At 46.6% G+C, this 10,000-nt stretch overlaps 2 protein-coding genes across 3 annotated transcripts in view; one reads left to right on the plus strand and one right to left on the minus strand.

Annotated features, from left to right (window-relative positions):
* The window catches only part of LOC119449495 (uncharacterized), a 117,658-nt gene that overhangs the window by 107,049 nt on the left and 609 nt on the right, over positions 1 to 10,000 (plus strand). The gene's annotated exons all lie outside the window — the stretch shown is intronic.
* Positions 1 to 10,000, minus strand: part of LOC119448221 (beta-galactosidase-1-like protein) — an 87,711-nt gene that overhangs the window by 37,514 nt on the left and 40,197 nt on the right. The gene's annotated exons all lie outside the window — the stretch shown is intronic.

A 10,000-nucleotide genomic window follows, 5' to 3' on the forward strand; every position in this document is an offset into this window, starting at 1 on the left:
CCAATGCCTCATCCTTTTGCGAATATATTTCCGGTATGTTTTTGTCCTTTGGCAACCATAATTTCCTCGTAATGCAAATTCGTCTCGTAATGTCCATTCGCGCCTTCTGCCGGCAGACATAACGTTGATGCAGCCAAGTTTGTCCAAGACGTGTAGAAGTAATAGCGAACTGCGTACTTGTACCATTTCCTGGTGCGATCGCTACGTGTTTTCCAATCGCAAAATGTGTCGCAGCGTTCTTTGCCATCATCGTTTTCCATCAATGTCTCGTGAGATGAAGTCGACGCCTTCTTGATGACCGAGACTGAGCGGCAGTTTCTCGCGAGAACTGCCCGGTAGAGCCGTGACGTATGCAGGAAGAGCAATGCAGGCGTGCTGTTTGAATGTGCGTCCGTGAGACGCGATGGCGATATCTACGTTCTGTGCTTGCGCATTTCGATATCGCACGATCGTCACGTGCGTAGTTATTGTCTACACGTGAAATTAAAGCTATGATACAGTATACGTCTGGCTATAAAGCTCTTTAATGAAAGCTTTCCCCGCCGCTAGCGCACGTGCACTCCCTCATGATCATCCTCAACTCTTCAACACGAATTATTCTTCCGCAGCAGTTTCTGCAGGTGGAAGAATTGCATCGAATCGTATGCCAAAGCGGTGCTCGCGGGAGTAGATGCAACTTCCATTGTCTGTGGGGCCGCCTTTAAATGTGCTTTTTCACATGCATAGTGTCTGTGTAAAAAGCTAGCTTTTTTTTACATAAAACTAAGTTGGGAGAAGCTCGCTTTACTCGTTTGCTTCGTTTTGTAGGTCTCACTATTATTTTAAAACAGTAATTACGTGTGCGCGTAATGAGAACCATTACCATGTGTCAATATTAAACGGCCCCATAAAAGTACATTAGCCTTTGACTATAATATACAAAAATCACTCGCACAGTGTGTGTGTGAGAGAGAAGAATAAAAAAAAAGAGTATTTGAGAAATATCCTGGGAGAAGTGCCTCTGCTTATTTATAACCTGAAGCCTACCCTTCTGCACAATGACTCTAACCAACTGCTCCAGCAGGAATTTGACACCACTGTTAGTAGGAAGCGAATAATACCTCGCGAAGCAGGTCGTTGCGGCGCTCACTGCGGTGCACGAGGCGATCATAAACCTGCGCCGAGTGAGACACGTAGTTAATTTGCAGCTGGTGCACAAAGTGCAACGCACGGGATAAAGGATACTAGAGATAACAGGGACCGAGGCTCTCCTGAGAAGACGGCTGGTGCACCAGTTGCTAATTTCCTCTGCAAGCTACTGACCATCGTAAAAACTGGGTCCGAATTCCAAAACTTTTCGTTCTTAAGTGTCGTTGCCATCGGTCACCAGCTTCTCTAATACTGTGTCAATTACCGGATTGGCTGGTATTTTTTTTTCGGCCAGCACGAGATCGGATGAGAAAGCCTAGCATGCATTGCGGCTAACGCTTAAACATTCGCGCTGCACACTTAAAATCATCCCGTATTTTTTTTTTTCTTTTTCGTTTTGAAGGCTAGAGCGAAACATACACGGGTTGAAATGACACAGAACGACCGACAAAGCTCCGACTTTCAGCTGCCGCAATTTATTGAAGCAACCTACCTTTGTATATATATATATATATATAATATATATATATATATAATATATATATATATATATAATATATATATATATTTCATCCCAGTTTAATTTTCACCCCAATAGTTTCCGCGTGGACTCCAGTGATAGCCGGCAACGTAGCCAGTGGTGAACCTTAGTCATGGTCAATACTTCCCGCGCTAATTAGCCATGTACGACTACGGAATTGATCACGCAGGCCTGTTCACTTAACGGCTTTATTCTGCCTTGTTATTAGGCAGGGATGCTGATGAAGTACCTCGCAAAGCAGGTCAAACTTCCTAACCCCCGAGTCTCCGCTTGGCACTGGCCGTGGTGCCGATGAGTCGTCCATAGGCCCGCAGCTTTTCACGGAAGAGACGTCACTGGCGCCCTACGTCGAACAGACCGTAGTGCCACCTCCAAGTTGCGAAGGGGTGAGTAAAATATAAGAAACGTTAGTAATTCATCTGCATAACACATCGGCTGGTCATTCCTTTTTTTCTCTTACCACATACGGTATGTGCTGTTGTGCTCATATCTACTTTTCGTTTGTCCCTCTTTTCCCCTGACTATGTGCAAAGTGGCAAACCAAATACTCATTTTCGTTAACACTCCCATTTTTGCTCTTCTTTCTCAATTTCTCTCCCTCTCTCTGTCTAATGTCACATTTCAATTTAGTGGCAGTGAAGAAGAGATGGAACAGCACTGAGCGCTGTCATCCGGCATGGTGCGCGAGTGCTGGTTGCGAGCTGTTTGCGCTGAGACTGTGGTAGCTGTGTTGGTATTTCGCCTGCCGCTTCAGATCAATCAAGTTCCCTTAGCATCAGCAAATTTTTTTTCAGTGTGCAGTACCAGAGCTGCCAAATTTGGCGAAACCCACCACTTTGTGTGTGTAAAACAGCTCACTTACGCCGCCGCGCAGTGACGGCGAGGTGATCAGGGCGCCGTTGCCGCCTCAAAGTTGAAAATGGATTCTTGTCGTGCTCTTTAGGCCATTGCTACTCCAGTCTTGTGCCAGCCTGCACCTGCTGTTTTGCATCATTGTAGCTGCAAGAGTTAGGGCAACTATATGTGTCTGTTGCAAGCATTTCATTATTGTTTGTTTTGAAACATATGTACACATGACTTACTCTTAACGTTAAGAGACGGGAAGAGAGTGGTCTGGATCCGAGAGCAAACGGGGATAGCCGATATCTAGTTGACATTAAGAGGGAAAAAAATGGAGCTGGGCAGGCCATGTAATGTATAACCGGTGGACCATTGGAGTTACAGAATGGATACCAAGAAAAGGGAAACGCAGTCGAGGACGGCAGAAAACTATAGGTGGGTTGATGAAGTTAGGAAATTTGCAGGCGCAAGTTGGAATCAGCTAGCGCAAGACAGGGGTAATTGGAGATCACAGGGAGAGGCCTTCGTCCTGCAGTGGGCATACATAAAGGCTGATGATGATACACATGACAGGAAAGGAAAAGCGAGGCGCAGGATGTCAACTGCCACGGGAAGGGGCACGACGCCTGCCAACTCTTCAGAAAGAAGGAAACAGAAACATCGAAATGGAAGATAGGGCGAAGGCGAGTCATTTTGCCTTGTGAGAAGATTACATGCACAGAGAAGCAATTATTTCCGCCTAATAATCAATCACCCGAGTTCGAATAAGTGCGAGCTGTCGTGGTGGCTTCGTTTGATTGTTTGCCCTCTGCTTATGGTGGTCACTTCGTCACTGTACTGTCATCATCGTCGTCGTCGTGCTACTCCCGTTTCGGAAGACACTCACAATGTTCCTTTGCGTGGCATATATTTCTCATTCACAGAAAAGAGCTATGTGAAACTGACTTGTATGTATTCAGGTTTCATACTTGCATTGGGAATCACTCTGCTGGTATAAGTTGTCGCCGCAAGCTTCACCTACAGCAAAATAGCAATATGTTGTGCTGGGAATTTAATTCCATTCAATTTAGGTTATTTAACATCCATGTATTATGCCAGGAGAACAATAAAAAAATGCCATTTTGATGAATGGCTTGAAGAAGCCTGAAAAAAGATACGAGCTCTGAGTAGTAGATCGTAGCTCAAAGCAGTAGAACTGTAAAAATAAATAAATTATGGGGTTTTACGTGCAAAAACCACGATCTGAATATGAGGCACGCCGTAGTGGGGGACTCCGGAATATTTGGACCTCCTGGGGTTCTTTAACGTGCACCTAAATCTAAGTACACAGGTGCTTTCACATTTCGCCCCCATCGAAATGCGGCCGCCGTGGCCGGGATTCGATCCCGCGACCTCGTGCCCAGCAGCTCAACACCATAGCCACTGAGCAACCACGGCGGTTAATAGAACTGTTTACAAATGAGAGCATTATTCGTTGATTGTGCGCCATACAGTCACTGACGTGACTCTATGCCGCAGCACAGCATTTTGCTGAAATCACTGAAAATAGAAACGTGTTCTGGATTCTGAATTACATTAATTAATTACGCAATGTTCTTGCTTTGAGGAAATTAAAACATACCGCTCACAATTACGCACGTTTGTCAGAAAAAGAAAAAAGCTGAGTTTGAGCTTTCTTTACTCAAAGTGGAGCCGTCATGTATACACAGTTAGCTGTTTCATGCAACTATAGGCAATGAAATATCTGACAGAACAATTCGTAACCTTGTCTTGAGAGCGCAATGAAAATATATTCAGTATCAAAGTAATTTGTCCATTAACGAATGACAAGTTATTTTAACACCACAATGTTTCCAGATAAGTATTGTGCATTTTTGTCTTTATTACAGCGCATGTCCTCTCGCGCTATTTAATCATGCCCTATAGCTAACATGAAACCGACAAGTCGGTATTTCGTAGCATTGAAAAGTGCGTTAGTGCTCTACAGGGACTCAAAACTGTACGCAGCTGGAAGACCTTAGCGTCGAACTGGAGCTCCAGCGTGAAGCGGTGAGTGTCACCAAAGGACTACGAGACCACGACGGTGGACGGCTGTCCATCGGTTCGGTACCCGAGAGCCAGCCCTTGCTCGATGCCAGCGGTAGCCTTGAAATCTGCGACCAACGGGACGGCCCTGTGCGTGACAGGTGAGTGGTCGTTGTCGCACTCTTGCATGTGGCTTATGTGCCCAGTCTAGAGCCGTGTAGAATCGCCCACAAAATATTGGTGGGCATGCGACTGCGTGGCTGCGCAGGCGCAGTGACGCCCCCAGGCATCACTTCACCTGCGCAGGTTTGCTTTGATGCGCGGCCGCGGCAGCTGCACTGGCGCTGCCCCAAGCTCTCGTGCACCGCAATATTTTGTGAGCGATGGTACAGTTAAACCTCGATTTGAAGAAGATGATGGAACCGCAGAATCATTGATGCGAAAGCATCAAATGATCCATTGAGCAAGAAAGCTGGCGTCTGTCGTACGGACAAGCGAAGAACGGCACCTAAATTGGCTGCGACATGTCACGAGCGCGAATCGATGGAGCAGAGCGAGCGAAAGGGAACACCTGCTGCAACGATAGCGCGCCAGGTGTTGCGTGAGGGGAGAGGGCATCGCCGCGACGCCACGTCACCCTCGCTGTCGCTCTCGGAAACCTGCATTATCCGCGCGTCCCTTGTCCACGCAAGCTCTTTACAACTCGAACGACCGCTCAGCGGCGTTCAATTGGACATTATTGCTTTCGCATTCACAACTCGTAAGAAGTGCTAAGGTATCCTCAAATTTTTTTTGTTGCGGTTAAAAGGGGGGAGGGGGGGGGGGGACGTGCTCCGCGTCCGCCACCTTGGCCGTAAGCGGCGCTGACTACTATTCCCAGTGTTTATCCAGTACACATACACAAATACGCACAAAGTAGCTGGAGGGGTGGCGCCGGGGTAGCTTAATTGGTGAAGCATCACACACGTAATGCGGAAGGTATGAGTTCGCCTCCCACCTGCGGCCAGTTATCTTTTTGTCTTTTTCCATGTCCATTTACCTTATTATCTCTACGTTTCAACTGAACATAATTACTTTCCCCTATCCTTTCTCTGCATTTCATTGTTCCTTCGTGTGGTTGTGAGTTGGTGACTAACAAAAGATTGAGCCCCTCAGATCGCCTTATTCTTATCACTTATTCGTTAAAACGAAAACTTCTTTACGTTGAAAACACTTTAAATGTTCATGCGAATAAAATTGTACTTATTCAAGAGCAAACAAAAGATGTAGTTGCGTGCTCTCTGACTTATCGCACTCATTGAAGGCAGTGAGTGCGTTGAGCGCGTCGTGTGTTCTTTAATGAGAGCGGTAAACCTTAACAGGTCAACGTCATCTAAACTGAAACCATAGATACGCATATTTTTCGCATATTTCATGGATACTACCCCTACAAACTTCGTCAAATCAAGCGAGACGTTGAGTTCACGTCGTTGGTTCGAGGTTGTCAACGTACTAGGCTCTATGATATGTGTCGAGGAATCAAATTAAATCGAAAATTTCGTAAACTTTGGTTTCGTTATATCGAGGCTTGACTTGGACTTCTCCATGGAATGTACGCGGCGCAGTGGGGAGCGGTAGTTAGTCACGTTGCCCTAGCAAGCTCCACCAATATTTCTTTTTTATTATTATTATTTTTTCATTTTTTTATAGATGGAAAAAAAGCGAGCATGAAAGAAGCCCGCGAATACACGCAAAGTGTCTCGAGCGGCCAGCTGCGCGGCAATATTGCGAGCATTCGCGGGCTTCTTTCACGCTCGGAAAAACACTTTAATGTAGCATGTATTGAGCAACAGAAAGCTGTATCCCGAGTTTTTCATGTTGCTCTACAATTTTCTCATTGACACTTTTCATCTAATTATAATATTTGAGGAAGTTGATAAACTAATAAAGACTAATTATATAGTTAGGCGGAATGAAATAAAATTAATCTGAGTATCCTCAAGCGACGGCAAACAATGTTACGTTGGTTTTGTCCAGCCACGTGGCATTTGCATACTTTTTAAATCTTGGTGCATGATAGTTTGGACATCCAGTATATATTTAGACATTGGGCAGCACTCGTCTGCCCGCGAAAACGACAAGCCACCACCTGAAGGAGAACTACGTTAGACCATTCCTGCTTTGCTTCATGCATGCTGTTAACTTTGACATGCTGACTTCTTTTATTAAATAAAATGGAATTGCAAGTCCGCCGTTTACGGCTTACCACGTTTAAGTTCGTATCTTTGCTTGAAAGACACTATTGGCAAGTCTTGAACAGATGAGCAAAGCGCGAATAATTGGCAAACATTTTGAAAAGGCGTAACGTGGTTTCTCATTTCGGACCGAATATATTCGGTATTGCCATGCGCTGAATAGGACGCTGCAACAACGCGCAACTGTTGTCAAAGCTTCTTTTGAGAATTTTGAAGCCACTGTGCGCGCGTCGCGGCTGACAGCCAGGACGTCTAGAAGGCAGCCGCATTGCCCAAAAGCTCTTGAGAGGGAGGCGAAACCTTGCCCTTCGTTCCCTAGAACTGCGCGATGCAGTCGTAGACTGGGCAATACTTGAGATCTCAATGGCTTCGGTTGTTTCGGCAAAGGCCGTACTTGAATGTGTGGAAGGAGAGGGAAACATATATAGGGGAGAAGAAGTTGCGCTTGTGAGCAGAGAGTGGAATCTCGCAGCCTAATTTTCATTGCACTCTAAACCAAGGGCGCATGCGCCCTTTCACTTCCCTCGCTCATAACGGCCGACATGGCGAGTGTACTGGGACGCCCACTTGGACACACATCAAGCCACTGTTTAGATTTCATTGATTTAGACAGGTGAAGAAGCGTATATTGAACGAGTCTCTGCTGCTCATTACTTTTCTTCTGGCTTTTGTTCTGGTGTTCCGCTTTATCAACACATTACTATGCATGCACCCACCTGCTTGGTCGCTCAATATACCGCTGTATATTTGGAAACAAATAAATTATGACTCCATAAATTAGATACTTCAAAGATTACGCATGTGCACTATTTTGCGGGAGGTAGAGCTGTCAGAATTTAGGACGATTATGCAGCAACCTGGTTTGCAGATGACATTGTCCCATTGAGCAACAATATTACAACAAATGAGTTCATCGATGCAAGAATTGGGTTGAAGATGAATATGCAGTTCAATATCCTGGCAAGGGAACAAGAATTGGATCGCCAGTCAGCTTTCTGTAAAGAATATGTTTATCTAGGTCAGGGGACCCTATAATGCTGGGCGTCCTGACTGGAGCTCTGTTGAAAAGAAAAGTGTACAATCATTGTCTTGCTGAGTGGAAAGGAATGCCGCAAGGAGCCTTACGTTAAGAGATGTGGATCAATAGACGATATTCTAGTTGACATTAAGCGGAAGAAATGGAGCTGGGCAGGCCATGTAATGCGTAGGATGGATAACCGGTCCATGTTCTCTGCGTCTGGAGTGGAAAAAGGAATGCCGCCAAGGAGCCACGAGAATTATAATAGGACCGTGAAGAACCTCCTCGGGACAGCTTGGTGATCGTTGTCTAACAGCAAGGTCGTAAGACAAGCGCTCCGCTTTAGCTCGGACGGCAATTTCCTAAAAACATCTTCCACGAGGGAAAGTACGTGATCGAGCAAATTATTACATGTATGTTTGGTTCGGATAATGCTACGCGCTTTTCTCTGCCCCCCATCATACTCGTCGAGTTTGACCTTTCGACCTACATAGTGTTCATTTTACTTGCCTTCATTACTGTGTTCATATTTGACACAGCTAGCAGTTCGGAGCAGTTCGGCACGCGACTGAATCGGTGAGTCACGCGTTGTCCTGTATACTTGCGTACAGAGCAGTGCTTGTTTTGTGCATTCACCCGAGTATGTAGACTCCCTAAATGCGGTAACGTTTATTAAGGTACACATTTTCACATTTTCATAGGTACGCATCATTCTTTACTGTAAACAAATGCAATAACTATGCTTTCTTCGACGTTTAAACTATATTTCGTATTTGTTTGGATAGTAGCACCGGTGTCATAAAAATTTCTAGGAGCCAAAACACTTAGTTCCAGCGCCAGGAGCCGTATTATCCACATGCTGTTACATGATACTTTGTGCGCCACAGCTATACATTGTTGATTTCTGTGTTTTACTCCAATTGATGGAATCTTCGGCCTGATATAACGTTAGTCTTCATCTGTACACTATTCAGGGCATATATTTTTACAGCGAAGCTGTCAAGGGCTCTCTCTTCGATGGTCGCGGCCGGATGTAGAAAAAAAACTTAATTGGCCGTATGCTATATGTGCGAGTGAAAGCGCGCGAGGGCGAGGGACGCGCGCTTTCCCGGCGAGCGAACACACGGCTGGAGAGCCAACGTGACTTCCCAGTGGAAGGGGAGCGGTGGGTGAGGAGAGCATCGAGGCACCCTAGACGGTGCGTGTAGTGCGTGTGCGAGCCCGCTCTCCCACTGCGGCGCATGCGCGCAAGCCCTGCCGGCCTCTGCCGCCGACTCTCTCTGGCTCTCACCCGCCTCTCCCCTAACAGTGTCGACAACGGCGTTTAGCCGTTCCGTCACGCAGACATTGCGCTAGCGCTCTTATCAGTTGCCCTTACGACTCGCCATGGCCCGGCCGTGCGCCGTTCGTTCGGAGGAACAACGCAACGAGCGACGGGGAACTGGCGACTCAATCTCCCACGCGAAAGGAGGACAGCGGGAAGGCAGCGCGGGAGGGAGGGGTTGCGGCTTCTCCTCTGCGAGCAACTTGTACTTTGCGCGGCGCCGCGCGGTCGCGCGCACCGTATCTTGAAAATGATCTGCAACACGGCTTCCTCTCTTTGTATGCGCTGTGCTTTCGCCGCTCAGTTTCCGTTGGAGCGATAGACAGCATGAACCTTCGCCCGCTGCTGCTGGCGCGCTTGCTCACGCCAGCGTTTTGACAGCGGTTGTGTGTGGTCGCACAAACAACGCGCAGAAATGTTGTCGGCGGCGGCGGCGTTTTGCCCGCGTTCGCACCAAATGCGCGTGGCGTTGGTGACGTGTTTATGAAGAACGTGCTAACCTTTGCCGTACACACCCTATGGCGGTGTACCGTAGCGACCATATGGCCATGGCCCCTGTGGTCACTAAATAAATGAAAACCACCAGATCACATACATTTCTCATTCTTTAATAGTTCAAACAACCAATTACACCATCACATCTTAATATTCATAATTGGCAATACATAATTCCCACCATAGTACAGCTTCGCTGGTCTTCCATCTCCACCCCAGTGGAAGGGCTGACAGTTTTTCTTTTTATGTTTTACGGTAAATAGTGCCGGCTACCTATGAAAATATGCACCCTAAGGCGATTTGGTTCCTTTAGGTTCCACGAGCTTCGCTCGCCAAATTAGGAAACAGCGGGAGCGGGTGTCGCTCTTCATTATTAACTAAATTTACAACAGAAT

This window comes from Dermacentor silvarum, chromosome 4 (assembly GCF_013339745.2).
Source record: "Dermacentor silvarum isolate Dsil-2018 chromosome 4, BIME_Dsil_1.4, whole genome shotgun sequence".
Classification (NCBI taxonomy): domain Eukaryota; kingdom Metazoa; phylum Arthropoda; class Arachnida; order Ixodida; family Ixodidae; genus Dermacentor; species Dermacentor silvarum.